Here is a 15,706-nt window from a genome sequence, read left to right on the forward strand (position 1 = left end):
TGATCAGCTTGATTTAAAGTGTGATCATTTACAGTTACTATAACCCACGTTTCAACCAAGCCCCAAGTCTACTATTAATGATAAAAATAAATATTTATTTATTTAACCTTTATTTATTAACTAGGCAAGTCCTCTTTAATTTCCTCTTTTAACATCGTGCACTTTAATTTTCTGCATTTTACACAATAATCATTTTCCTATTTCTATCAATTGTTTGTAGTTCTGGAAGCGATGCTTCTCTCAAAGCCTGAAGATGGCGCTCTTTCTACATGTGAGCCTCTCAACCTGGATGCCTGTGTGTGTGTGTGTGTGTGTGTGTGTGTGTGTGTGTGTGTGTGTGTGTGTGTGTGTGTGTGTGTGTGTGTGTGTGTGTGTGTGTGTGTGTGTGTGTGTGTGTGCCTGTGTATTAGCTACAGACCGGGCGAGCTGCCTAGCCTGCCTCTCCAGCGCTCTTGCCTCCCGTTGCTGTGCATCGCTCCAGTCTATTGCTTTGTAGTCTAACACCGCTTCGCCGCTTCCTCCTTTCCGCCTCTCCCCGCCTATGCCTCTCCCTCTCCCGGTCAGCATCCAGCGAATGGTCAGTCCACCCCCTGACCACCTGCAGGGAACGGTGAGAGAGTAGCTCCGTTCTGAGCACACTGCGGACTGCTGAAAGCTGCCAAAGGAAGACGTGGATATAAGTGTCGTTGTTGACGTTACCGGGGATTGTATTTTGGTAAGTGCAAAGTCATCCCGCTTTACCGTGTTTTAGTTTCCCTCCCTCATCCTCTTCCATCTTGTCACACAGTGAGGAGCGGGAGATGAGATGCTCTAGCCTGGCAGAGGACCAATATGAGCCAGGGTGTTTTCAATGCGTACCGTTATGCAGTTGCAGATCGTGCATGAATCCTATTTTTACGCAGTTGAAGCGGCTATATGGAGTAGTTTAAAGATGAAAGAGACTCGTTATAAACGCTAAGTTGATAATATAATAAATTGTAAATAAGAATTTCTTCTTAACTGACTTACCTAGTTTAATAAAGGTAAATAAAAATAAAATAAAAATAGGTTTATAGACAGTAATGTAGATTACATTAGGAACCTTGGTCATGGGGGAAGCCGTTAAATTCTGACGGTGCTGAGCTCGCTCACCCTAGACTATTTTGCGCGTGTGGATTTGGCTCGAGTTCAGTATACCGACTGACCCACATTTAGCTTACCGTTAACGGCGCGTGAGGCATATATATAGAGAGAGAGACCAAATGTAAACAATAGCAGATTCACACATAGCAGTATACCCGTTTGATATTGTTCTACAATGAATACTGTTTTTTTTTAAGTAGCCTAACATACGTTGGAGATGAATCTAAATCTAAAACAAAACGACGCATCTGAAAATACAGGCGTGGAAACAGAAGGAAAGAGATGGATGGTGTTTGGGGTGGTGATAAAACCAGGGAGAAATGTGAATTCTCCCATTCTCCGTTTCTCACACTCCTGTCTTGGTTTAATCGATAGCTGTGGCGGGCGTAAGGGAGGGGTTTGCATTGGCAGTATTTTGACTTTGTGGGATGGAGAAGAGGAAGAGGGTGGGGGTAATGTTTGGAATTTCCATCTATGCATAGATGTGTACCCAGGAGCATTTTTTTTGTTAAGATACCTCTGGTTAACCAATTTCAAATAATATTCTTAGTGTATTATTTAAGTACCAACAGCAAGAACAAATTTGGCAACACCGACAAAGCTCCTTGTCGAACCTCAAAAGTGTCCATCAACTCAAAGTCCAGTTTCTCACACACACACACACACACACACACACACACACACACACACACACACACACACACACACACACACACACACACACACACACACACACACACACACACACACACACACACACACACACTAGGGCACTTGGGTACTGAGCTGAATCGCTCCTCTTTTTATTTGATTTTGATTTTGATATAACCTTTATTTAACTAGGTAAGTCAAGAACAAATTCATATTTACAATGTAGGCCTACCAAGAGGCAAAAGATCTCCTGCGGGAACGGGGGCTGAGATAAAACTAAATAAAGTAGGAGACACCAGAACATTACATAAAGAGAGATCTAAGACAACAACATAACATGGTAGCAACACAATCTGACAACACAACATGACAACACAACATGACAACACAACATGGTAGCAACAAACAACATGACAACCCAACTTGGTAGCAGCACAACATGACAACACAGCATGGCAGCAACACAACATGACAACACAGCATGGTAGCAACACAACATGACAACACAGCATGGTAGCAACACAACATGACAACACAACATGACAACACAACATGGTAGCAACACAACATGACAACACAACATGACAACACAACATGACAACACAGCATGGTAGCAACACAACATGACAACACAACATGACAACCCAACTTGGTAGCAGCACAACATGACAACACAGCATGGTAGCAACACAACATGACAACACAGCATGGTAGCAACACAACATGACAACACAGCATGGTAGCAACACAACATGACAACACATGTTGTGATGCTACCATGCTGTGGTAGCAGCACAACATGACAACACAGCATGGTAGCAACACAACATGGTAGCAACAACATGACAACACAGCATGGTAGCAGCACAACATGACAACACAGCATGGTAGCAGAACAACATGGTACAAACATTGTTGGCACAGACAACAGCACAAAGGACAAAAAGGTAGAGGCAGCAATACATCATGTGAAACAGCCACAACTGTCAGTAAGAGTGTCCATGATTGAGTCTTGAATGAAGAGATGGAGATAAAACTGTCCAGTTTGAGTGTTTTTTGAAGCTCATTTCAGTCGCTAGCTGCAGTGAACTGAAAAGAGGAGCGACCCAGGGATGTGTGTGCTTTGGGGACCTTTAATGTGACTGGCAGAACAGGTGTTGTATGTGGAGGATGAGGGCTGCAGTAGATATCTCAGATAGGGGGGGGGGGGTGAGGCCTAAGAGGGTTTTATAAATAAGCATCAACCAGTGGGTCTTGTGACAGGTATACAGAGATGTCCAGTTTACAGAGGAGTATAGAGTGCAGTGATGTGTCCTAAAAGGAGCTTTGGTGACAAATCTGATGGTACCTTCCAATCTATAAATTACGTTTAGCATGGGTAGGATGGTCATCTGAATCAGGGTTAGTTTGGCAGCTGGGGTGAGAGAGGAGTGATTATGATTGAGGAAACCAAGTCTAGAGACAACATTAACCTGCAGCTTGGATACAGTGCTTTCGGGAAAACAGATTTTAGACATTTTTGCTAATGTATTAATTACAAAAAACTGATATCACATTTACGTAAGTATTCAGACCATTTACTCAGTACTTTGTTGAAGCACCTTTGGCAGTGATTACAGCATTGAGTTTTATTGGGTATAACGCTATAAGCCTGGCACACCTGTACTTAGGGAGATTCTCCCATTCTTCTCTGTAGATCGTCTCAAGCTCTGTCAGGTTGGATGGGGAGACTTGAACCCGAAGCCACTCCTGCGTTGTCTTGGCTGTGTGCTTATGGTTGTTATCCTGTTGGTTTTCAATAAGGATCTCTCTGTACTTTGCTCCGTTCATCTTTCCCTCGATCCTGACGAGTCTCCCAGTCCCTGCCGCTGAAAAACATCCTCACAGCATGATGCTACAATTACCATGCTTCACCTTAGGGATGGTGCCAGGTTTCCTCCAGACGTGACGCTTGGCATTCAGGCCAAAGTGTTCAATCTTGGTTTCATCAGACCAGAGAATCTTGTTTCTCATGTTCTAAGAGTTGTTTAGGTGCCTTTTGGCAAACTCCAAGTGGGCTGTCATGTGCCTTTTACTGAGGAGTGGCTTCCGTCTGGCCACTCAACCATAAAGGCTTGATTGGTGGAGTGCTGCAGAGATGGTTGTCCTTCTGGAAGGTTCTCCCATCTCTACAGAGGAACTCTGGGGCTCTGTCAGACTGACCATCGGGTTCTTGGTCACCCCCCTGACCAAGGCCCTTCTCATCTGATTGCTCAGCTCTAGGAAGAGTCTTCATTGTTCTAAACTTCTTCCATGTGAGATTGATGGAGGCCACCGTGTTCTTAGGAACCTTCAATGCTTCATAATTGTTTTAGTACCCTTCCCCAGATCTGTGCCTTGACACAATCCTGTCTTGGATTTCTGCGGACAGTTCCTTTGACCTCATGGCTTGGTTTTTGCTCTGACATCCACTGTCAACTGACCTTATACAGTGGGGCAAAAACAGTATTTAGTCTGCCACCAATTGTGCAAGTTCTCCCACTTAAAAAGATGAGAGAGGCCTGTAATTTTCATCATAGGTACACTTAAACTATGACAGACAAAATGAGAAGAAGAAAACCCCAGAAAATCACATTGTAGGATTTTTAATGAATTTATTTGCAGATTATGGTGGAAAATAAGTATTTGGTCAATAACAAAAGTTTATTTCAATACTTTGTTATATACTCTTTGTTGGCAATGACAGAGGTCAAACGTTTTCTCTAAGTCTTCAAAAGGTTTTCACACACTGTTGCTGGTATTTTTGCCCATTCCTCCATGCAGATCTGCTCTAGAGCAGTGATGTTTTGGGGCTGTTGCTGGGCAACACGGACTTTCAACTCCCTCCAAAGATTTTCTATGGGGTTGAGATCTGGAGACTGGCTAGGCTACTCCAGGACCTTGAAGGACCGCCTTCGTTGCCCGGGCGGTGTGTTTGGGATCATTGTCATGCTGAAAGACCCAGCCACGTTTCATCTTCAATGCCCTTGCTGATGGAAGGAGGTTTTCACTCAAAATCTCCCGATACATGGCCCCATTCATTCTTTCCTTTACACGGATCAGTCGTCCTGGTCCCTTTGCAGAAAAACAACCCCAAAGCATGATGTTTCCACCCCCATGCTTCACAGTAGGTATGGTGTTCTTTGGATGCAACTCAGCATTCTTTGTCCTCCAAACACGACGAGTTGAGTTTTTACCAAAAAGTTATATTTTAGTTTCATCTGACCATATGACATTCTTCCAATCTTCTTCTGCTCTCTAGCAAACTTCAGACGGGCCTGGACATGTACTGTCTTAAGCAGGGGGACACGTCTGGCACTGCAGGATTTGAGTCCCTGGCGGCGTAGTGTGTTACTGATGGTAGGCTTTTTTACTTTGGTCCCAGCTCTCTGCAGGTCATCCACTAGGTCCCCCCGTGTGGTTCTGGGATTTTTGCTCACCGTTCTTGTGATCATTTTGACCCCACGGGGTGAGATCTTGCGTGGAGCCCCAGATCGAGGGAGATTATCCGTGGTCTTGTATGTCTTCCATTTCCTAATAATTGCTCCCACAGTTGATTTCTTCAAACCAAGCTGCTTACCTATTGCGGATTCAGTCTTCCCAGCCTGGTGCAGGTCTACAATTTTGTTTCTGGTGTCCTTTGACAGCTCTTTGGTCTTAGCCATAGTGGAGTTTGGAGTGTGACTGTTTGAGGTTGTGGACAGGTGTCTTTTATACTGATAACAAGTTCAAACAGGTGCTATTAATACAGGTAACAAGTGGAGGACAGAGGAGCCTCTTAAAGAAGAAGTTACAGGTCTGTGAGAGCCAGAAATCTTGCTTGTTTGTAGGTGACCAAATACTTATTTTGCACCATAATTTGCAAATACATTCATTAAAAATCCTACAATGTGATTTTATGGATTTTTTTTCTCAATTTGTCTGTCATAGTTGAAGTGTACCTATGATGAAAATTACAGGCCTCTCTCATCTTTTTAAGTGGGAGAACTTGCACAATTGGTGGCTGACTAAATACTTTTTTGCCCCACTGTATAGACAGGTGTTTGCCTTTCCAAATCATGTCCAATCAATTTAATTTACCACAGGTGGACAATCAACCAATCAAGTTGTAGAACCATCTCAAGGATGATCAATAAAAACAGGATGCACCTGAGCTCAATTTCGAGTATCTTAGAAAAGGGTCTGAATTCTTATGTAAATTTCAGTTTTTTTAGTAAAAAAAAAAATATGCAAAAATGTCTAAAAACACCTTTTGATTTGTCATTATGGGGTATTGTGTGTAGATTGATGAAGACAAAAATATATTTTATCAATTTTAGAATAAGGCTGTAACGTAACAAAATGTGGAAAAAGTCAAGGAGTCTGAATACTTCCCAAATGCACTGTTTGTGCTGAGAGAAAGACAGTGTACCCATACTCCCAAACACCTGTATGAGGTGACTACCTCAAGCTCTAAACCCTCAGAGGTAGTAATCACACCGGTGGGGGCAATTCTTCTTACCAAACCATGTTACCTTTGTTTTGGAGGTGTTCAGACCAAGGTTAAGGGCAGATAAAAGCTTGCTGGGCACTAAGAAAGCTTTGCGTTTAACACAAAATCTGGGGAGGGGCCAGCTATGTATAAGACTATTATCTGCATATGAATGGGTGATTGCTTCCTACTGCCTGAGCTATGTCGTTGATGTAAATTGAGAAAATTGTGGGGCCTAGAATCGAGCCTTGGGGTCCTCACTTTGTGACAGGCAGTGGCTTAGACAGCAGATGTTCTGAATTTACACATTGCACTCTTTGAATGAGGTAGTTAGCAAACCTTGCCCAAAAATCATTCAGAGACACCAATAATCCTTAGCAGACCCACAGGAATGGCATGGTCTACCGTATCAAAGGCTTTGGCCAAGTCAATAAAAATAGCAGCACAACATTGCTCAGAATAAAGTGTAATGGTGACATCATTTTGGACCTTTAAGGTTGCAGTGACACATCCATAACCTGAGCAGAAACCAGATTGCATACCAGAGAGAACACTATAGACATCAAGATAGCCAGTCAGTTGATTATTGTCAGTGTTTTCCAACATGTTTTATAACAGGGCAAGATAGAAATTGACCTACAACAGTTAGGATCAGCTTGAACTCCCACTTGAAATAAAGGTGGCTGCCTTCCAAGCACTGGAAAACTCCCCAGAGAGCAGAGGCAGGCTCAGCGATAATAGGAGCTGCAACCTTAAAAAGGAAAGAGTCTACACCAGGGCTGCCCAACCCTCTTCCTGGAGCTCTACCGTCCTGTGGGTTTTCAGTCCAACCCTCTTCCTGGAGATCTACCGTCCTATGGGTTTTCAGTCCAACCCTCTTCCTGGAGCTCTACCGTCCTGTGGGTTTTCAGTCCAACCCTCTTCCTGGAGATCTACTGTCCTATGGGTTTTCAGTCCAACCCTCTTCCTGGAGATCTACCGTCCTATGGGTTTTCAGTCCAACCCTCTTCCTGGAGCTCTACCGTCCTGTGGGTTTTCAGTCCAACCCTCTTCCTGGAGATCTACCGTCCTGTGGTTTTTCTATCCAAATTAACTATCCTATGTCAATCTACTATCACACATAGTACAAACGTTGACCTATTCTGTGCGAGAAATACATTTTCCAGACATAGTCTGGGACAGTTGTGGGATACGATAGATCCCACATTAATACAACCACAAGCATCCCCCAAAAAATGACGCAATGAGGCTGACATAGCAGATCAGAACATTTAGCTTAAAATGTTTATAAACTATTAGGCTATTTCTTGACATTATAAGTGCAGCAATGTGCACATGGTAGCAGGCTATAAGTGTGAATGTTCCATTAGCAGGAAAACAACCATATCAAAAGTGACCATCAATGTGATTATGCATATAATGCTTTTATTATAAAGTTGCATTTTATATGGTGAAAATTATCTTCCCCAAACTTGAAATTCACACGCTGCTTATGTATGCCAGTTAGGCTCTATACACCTTGTAAAGCGGATTAATGTGCTTAATTGTAAGAAGTTATTAGGCCACTTAAGATGTGATGCAAACCATAGCAAAACATATAGGCCTATGGGCTAGGCTACATGAGGTGTGCGACTATAATTAGAAAAAGTCGCAAAAAAAAGGCATTGGTTCTTGCCTTACGCTGGGCATTTTTTGTTTTTTTAAAATGTATTTCACCTTTATTTAACCAGGTAGGCTAGTTGAGAACACCTTTATTTAACCAGGTAGGCTAGTTGAGAACACCTTTATTTAACCAGGTAGGCCAGTTGAGAACACCTTTATTTAACCAGGTAGGCTAGTTGAGAACACCTTTATTTAACCAGGTAGGCTAGTTGAGAACACCTTTATTTAACCAGGTAGGCTAGTTGAGAACACCTTTATTTAACCAGGTAGGCTAGTTGAGAACACCTTTATTTAACCAGGTAGGCTAGTTGAGAACACCTTTATTTAACCAGGTAGGCTAGTTGAGAACACCTTTATTTAACCAGGTAGGCTAGTTGAGAACACCTTTATTTAACCAGGTAGGCTAGTTGAGAACACCTTTATTTAACCAGGTAGGCTAGTTGAGAACACTTTTATTTAACCAGGTAGGCTAGTTGAGAACACCTTTATTTAACCAGGTAGGCTAGTTGAGAACACCTTTATTTAACCAGGTAGGCTAGTTGAGAACACCTTTATTTAACCAGGTAGGCTAGTTGAGAACACCTTTATTTAACCAGGTAGGCTAGTTGAGAACACCTTTATTTAACCAGGTAGGCCAGTTGAGAACACCTTTATTTAACCAGGTAGGCTAGTTGAGAACACCTTTATTTAACCAGGTAGGCTAGTTGAGAACACCTTTATTTAACCAGGTAGGCTAGTTGAGAACACCTTTATTTAACCAGGTAGGCTAGTTGAGAACACCTTTATTTAACCAGGTAGGCTAGTTGAGAACACCTTTATTTAACCAGGTAGGCTAGTTGAGAACACCTTTATTTAACCAGGTAGGCTAGTTGAGAACACCTTTATTTAACCAGGTAGGCTAGTTGAGAACACCTTTATTTAACCAGGTAGGCTAGTTGAGAACACTTTTATTTAACCAGGTAGGCTAGTTGAGAACACCTTTATTTAACCAGGTAGGCTAGTTGAGAACACCTTTATTTAACCAGGTAGGCTAGTTGAGAACACCTTTATTTAACCAGGTAGGCTAGTTGAGAACACCTTTATTTAACCAGGTAGGCTAGTTGAGAACACCTTTATTTAACCAGGTAGGCTAGTTGAGAACACCTTTATTTAACCAGGTAGGCTAGTTGAGAACACCTTTATTTAACCAGGTAGGCTAGTTGAGAACACCTTTATTTAACCAGGTAGGCTAGTTGAGAACACCTTTATTTAACCAGGTAGGCTAGTTGAGAACACTTTTATTTAACCAGGTAGGCTAGTTGAGAACACCTTTATTTAACCAGTTAGGCTAGTTGAGAACACCTTTATTTAACCAGGTAGGCTAGTTGAGAACACCTTTATTTAACCAGGTAGGCTAGTTCAGAACACCTTTATTTAACCAGGTAGGCTAGTTGAGAACACCTTTATTTAACCAGGTAAGCTAGTTGAGAACACCTTTATTTAACCAGGTAGGCTAGTTGAGAACACCTTTATTTAACCAGGTAGGCTAGTTGAGAACACCTTTATTTAACCAGGTAGGCTAGTTGAGAACACCTTTATTTAACCAGGTAGGCTAGTTGAGAACACCTTTATTTAACCAGGTATGCTAGTTGAGAACACCTTTATTTAACCAGGTAGGCTAGTTGAGAACACCTTTATTTAACCAGGTAGGCTAGTTGAGAACACCTTTATTTAACCAGGTAAGCTAGTTGAGAACACCTTTATTTAACCAGGTAAGCTAGTTGAGAACACCTTTATTTAACCAGGTAGGCTAGTTGAGAACACCTTTATTTAACCAGGTAGGCTAGTTGAGAACACCTTTATTTAACCAGGTAGGCTAGTTGAGAACACCTTTATTTAACCAGGTAGGCTAGTTGAGAACACCTTTATTTAACCAGGTAAGCTAGTTGAGAACACCTTTATTTAACCAGGTAGGCTAGTTGAGAACACCTTTATTTAACCAGGTAAGCTAGTTGAGAACACCTTAATTTAACCAGGTAAGCTAGTTGAGAACACCTTTATTTAACCAGGTAAGCTAGTTGAGAACACCTTTTTTTTAACCAGGTAGGCTAGTTGAGAACACCTTTATTTAACCAGGTAGGCTAGTTGAGAACACCTTTATTTAACCAGGTAGGCTAGTTGAGAACACTTTTATTTAACCAGGTAGGCTAGTTGAGAACACCTTTATTTAACCAGTTAGGCTAGTTGAGAACACCTTTATTTAACCAGGTAGGCTAGTTGAGAACACCTTTATTTAACCAGGTAGGCTAGTTCAGAACACCTTTATTTAACCAGGTAGGCTAGTTGAGAACACCTTTATTTAACCAGGTAAGCTAGTTGAGAACACCTTAATTTAACCAGGTAAGCTAGTTGAGAACACCTTTATTTAACCAGGTAAGCTAGTTGAGAACACCTTTTTTTTAACCAGGTAGGCTAGTTGAGAACACCTTTATTTAACCAGGTAGGCTAGTTGAGAACACCTTTATTTAACCAGGTAGGCTAGTTGAGAACACTTTTATTTAACCAGGTAGGCTAGTTGAGAACACCTTTATTTAACCAGTTAGGCTAGTTGAGAACACCTTTATTTAACCAGGTAGGCTAGTTGAGAACACCTTTATTTAACCAGGTAGGCTAGTTCAGAACACCTTTATTTAACCAGGTAGGCTAGTTGAGAACACCTTTATTTAACCAGGTAAGCTAGTTGAGAACACCTTTATTTAACCAGGTAGGCTAGTTGAGAACACCTTTATTTAACCAGGTAGGCTAGTTGAGAACACCTTTATTTAACCAGGTAGGCTAGTTGAGAACACCTTTATTTAACCAGGTAGGCTAGTTGAGAACACCTTTATTTAACCAGGTATGCTAGTTGAGAACACCTTTATTTAACCAGGTAGGCTAGTTGAGAACACCTTTATTTAACCAGGTAGGCTAGTTGAGAACACCTTTATTTAACCAGGTAAGCTAGTTGAGAACACCTTTATTTAACCAGGTAAGCTAGTTGAGAACACCTTTATTTAACCAGGTAGGCTAGTTGAGAACACCTTTATTTAACCAGGTAGGCTAGTTGAGAACACCTTTATTTAACCAGGTAGGCTAGTTGAGAACACCTTTATTTAACCAGGTAGGCTAGTTGAGAACACCTTTATTTAACCAGGTAAGCTAGTTGAGAACACCTTTATTTAACCAGGTAGGCTAGTTGAGAACACCTTTATTTAACCAGGTAAGCTAGTTGAGAACACCTTAATTTAACCAGGTAAGCTAGTTGAGAACACCTTTATTTAACCAGGTAAGCTAGTTGAGAACACCTTTTTTTTAACCAGGTAGGCTAGTTGAGAACACCTTTATTTAACCAGGTAGGCTAGTTGAGAACACCTTTATTTAACCAGGTAGGCTAGTTGAGAACACCTTTATTTAACCAGGTAGGCTAGTTGAGAACACCTTTATTTAACCAGGTAGGCTAGTTGAGAACACCTTTATTTAACCAGGTAAGCTAGTTGAGAACACCTTTATTTAACCAGGTAGGCTAGTTGAGAACACCTTTATTTAACCAGGTAAGCTAGTTGAGAACACCTTTATTTAACCAGGTAGGCTAGTTGAGAACACCTTTATTTAACCAGGTAGGCTAGTTGAGAACACCTTTATTTAACCAGGTAGGCTAGTTGAGAACACCTTTATTTAACCAGGTAGGCTAATTGAGAACGCCTTTATTTAACCAGGTAGGCTAGTTGAGAACACCTTTATTTAACCAGGTAGGCTAGTTGAGAACACCTTTATTTAACCAGGTAGGCTAGTGGAGAACACCTTTATTTAACCAGGTAGGCTAGTTGAGAACACCTTTATTTAACCAGGTAGGCTAGTTGAGAACACCTTTATTTAACCAGGTAGGCTAGTTGAGAACACCTTTATTTAACCAGGTAGGCTAGTTGAGAACACCTTTATTTAACCAGGTAAGCTAGTTGAGAACACCTTAATTTAACCAGGTAGGCTAGTTGAGAACACCTTTATTTAACCAGGTAGGCTAGTTGAGAACACCTTTATTTAACCAGGTAAGCTAGTTGAGAACACCTTAATTTAACCAGGTAGGCTAGTTGAGAACACATTTATTTAACCAGGTAGGCTAGTTGAGAACACCTTTATTTAACCAGGTAGGCTAGTTGAGAACACCTTTATTTAACCAGGTAGGCTAGTTGAGAACACCTTTATTTAACCAGTTAGGCTAGTTGAGAACACCTTTATTTAACCAGGTAGGCTAGTTGAGAACACCTTTATTTAACCAGGTAGGCTAGTTGAGAACACCTTTATTTAACCAGGTATGCTAGTTGAGAACACCTTTATTTAACCAGGTAGGCTAGTTGAGAACACCTTTATTTAACCAGGTGGGCTAGTTGAGAACACCTTTATTTAACCAGGTAGGCTAGTTGAGAACACCTTTATTTAACCAGGTAAGCTAGTTGAGAACACCTTTATTTAACCAGGTAGGCTAGTTGAGAACACCTTTATTTAACCAGGTAGGCTAGTTGAGAACACCTTTATTTAACCAGGTAGGCTAGTTGAGAACACCTTTATTTAACCAGGTAGGCTAGTTGAGAACACCTTTATTTAACCAGGTAGGCTAGTTGAGAACACCTTTATTTAACCAGGTAGGCTAATTGAGAACGCCTTTATTTAACCAGGTAGGCTAGTTGAGAACACCTTTATTTAACCAGGTAGGCTAGTTGAGAACACCTTTATTTAACCAGGTAGGCTAGTTGAGAACACCTTTATTTAACCAGGTAGGCTAGTTGAGAACACCTTTATTTAACCAGGTAAGCTAGTTGAGAACACCTTTATTTAACCAGGTAGGCTAGTTGAGAACACCTTTATTTAACCAGGTAGGCTAGTTGAGAACACCTTTATTTAACCAGGTAGGCTAGTTAAGAACACCTTTATTTAACCAGGTAGGCTAGTTGAGAACACCTTTATTTAACCAGGTAGGCTAGTTGAGAACACCTTTATTTAACCAGGTAGGCTAGTTGAGAACACCTTTATTTAACCAGGTAGGCTAGTTGAGAACACCTTTATTTAACCAGGTAGGCTAGTTGAGAACACCTTTATTTAACCAGGTAGGCTAGTTGAGAACACCTTTATTTAACCAGGTAGGCTAGTTGAAAACACCTTTATTTAACCAGGTAGGCTAGTTGAGAACACCTTTATTTAACCAGGTAGGCTAGTTGAGAACACCTTCATTTAACCAGGTAGGCTAGTTGAGAACACCTTTATTTAACCAGGTAGGCTAGTTGAGAACACCTTTATTTAACCAGGTAGGCTAGTTGAGAACACCTTTATTTAACCAGGTAGGCTAGTTGACAACACCTTAATTTAACCAGGTAGGCTAGTTGAGAACACCTTTATTTAACCAGGTAGGCTAGTTGAGAACACCTTTATTTAACCAGGTAGGCTAGTTGAGAACACCTTTATTTAACCAGGTAGGCTAGTTGAGAACACCTTTATTTAACCAGGTAGGCTAGTTGAGAACACCTTTATTTAACCAGGTAGGCTAATTGAGAACGCCTTTATTTAACCAGGTAGGCTAGTTGAGAACACCTTTATTTAACCAGGTAGGCTAGTTGAGAACACCTTTATTTAACCAGGTAGGCTAGTTGAGAACACCTTTATTTAACCAGGTAGGCTAGTTGAGAACACCTTTATTTAACCAGGTAAGCTAGTTGAGAACACCTTTATTTAACCAGGTAGGCTAGTTGAGAACACCTTTATTTAACCAGGTAGGCTAGTTGAGAACACCTTTATTTAACCAGGTAGGCTAGTTAAGAACACCTTTATTTAACCAGGTAGGCTAGTTGAGAACACCTTTATTTAACCAGGTAGGCTAGTTGAGAACACCTTTATTTAACCAGGTAGGCTAGTTGAGAACACCTTTATTTAACCAGGTAGGCTAGTTGAGAACACCTTTATTTAACCAGGTAGGCTAGTTGAGAACACCTTTATTTAACCAGGTAGGCTAGTTGAGAACACCTTTATTTAACCAGGTAGGCTAGTTGAAAACACCTTTATTTAACCAGGTAGGCTAGTTGAGAACACCTTTATTTAACCAGGTAGGCTAGTTGAGAACACCTTCATTTAACCAGGTAGGCTAGTTGAGAACACCTTTATTTAACCAGGTAGGCTAGTTGAGAACACCTTTATTTAACCAGGTAGGCTAGTTGAGAACACCTTTATTTAACCAGGTAGGCTAGTTGACAACACCTTAATTTAACCAGGTAGGCTAGTTGAGAACACCTTTATTTAACCAGGTAGGCTAGTTGAGAACACCTTAATTTAACCAGGTAGGCTAGTTGAGAACACATTTATTTAACCAGGTAGGCTAGTTGATAACACCTTTATTTAACCAGGTAGGCTAGTTGAGAACACCTTTATTTAACCAGGTAGGCTAGTTGAGAACACCTTTATTTAACCAGGTAGGCTAGTTGAGAACACCTTTATTTAACCAGGTAGGCTAGTTGAGAACACCTTTATTTAACCAGGTAGGCTAGTTGAGAACACCTTTATTTAACCAGGTAAGCTAGTTGAGAACAGCTTAATTTAACCAGGTAAGCTAGTTGAGAACACCTTTATTTAACCAGGTTAGCTAGTTGAGAACACCTTTATTTAACCAGGTAGGCTAGTTGAGAACACCTTTATTTAACCAGGTAGGCTAGTTGAGAACACCTTTATTTAACCAGGTAGGCTAGTTGAGAACACCTTTATTTAACCAGGTAGGCTAGTTGAGAACACCTTTATTTAACCAGGTAGGCTAGTTGAGAACACCTTTATTTAACCAGGTAAGCTAGTTGAGAACACCTTTATTTAACCAGGTAGGCTAGTTGAGAACACCTTTATTTAACCAGGTAAGCTAGTTGAGAACACCTTTATTTAACCAGGTAGGCTAGTTGAGAACACCTTTATTTAACCAGGTAGGCTAGTTGAGAACACCTTTATTTAACCAGGTAGGCTAGTTGAGAACACCTTTATTTAACCAGGTAGGCTAGATGAGAACACCTTTATTTAACCAGGTAAGCTAGTTGAGAACACCTTTATTTAACCAGGTAAGCTAGTTGAGAACACCTTTATTTAACCAGGTAGGCTAATTGAGAACACCTTTATTTAACCAGGTAGGCTAGTTGAGAACACCTTTATTTAACCAGGTAGGCTAGTTGAGAACACCTTTATTTAACCAGGTAGGCTAGTTGAGAACACCTTTATTTAACCAGGTAGGCTAGTTGAGAACACCTTTATTTAACCAGGTAGGCTAGTTGAGAACACCTTTATTTAACCATGTAGGCTAGTTGAGAACACCTTTATTTAACCAGGTAGGCTAGTTGAGAACACCTTTATTTAACCAGGTAAGCTAGTTGAGAACACCTTAATTTAACCAGGTAGGCTTGTTGAGAACACCTTTATTTAACCAGGTAGGCTAGTTGAGAACACCTTTATTTAACCAGGTAAGCTAGTTGAGAACACCTTAATTTAACCAGGTAGGCTAGTTGAGAACACCTTTATTTAACCAGGTAGGCTAGTTGAGAACACCTTTATTTAACCAGGTAGGCTAGTTGAGAACACCTTTATTTAACCAGGTAGGCTAGTTGAAAACACCTTAATTTAACCAGGTAGGCTAGTTGAGAACACCTTAATTTAACCAGGTAGGCTAGTTGAGAACACCTTTATTTAACCAGGTAGGCTAGTTGAAAACACCTTTATTTAACCAGGTAGGCTGGTTGAGAACACCTT

At 40.9% G+C, this 15,706-nt stretch overlaps 1 protein-coding gene across 1 annotated transcript in view; it reads left to right on the plus strand.

The window, feature by feature from the left end:
* Nucleotides 1-493: 493 nt before the first annotated feature.
* The window catches only part of LOC139366914 (catenin delta-2-like), a 573,021-nt gene continuing 557,808 nt past the window's right edge, over nucleotides 494-15,706 (plus strand). Inside the window, exon 1 of the mRNA XM_071104665.1 lies at nucleotides 494-715. The gene's annotated coding sequence lies outside the window, so the exon portion shown is untranslated. The remainder of the gene's footprint in view (nucleotides 716-15,706) is intronic.

This window comes from Oncorhynchus clarkii, chromosome 15, assembly GCF_045791955.1.
Source record: "Oncorhynchus clarkii lewisi isolate Uvic-CL-2024 chromosome 15, UVic_Ocla_1.0, whole genome shotgun sequence".
NCBI classification, from domain to species: Eukaryota; Metazoa; Chordata; class Actinopteri; order Salmoniformes; family Salmonidae; genus Oncorhynchus; species Oncorhynchus clarkii.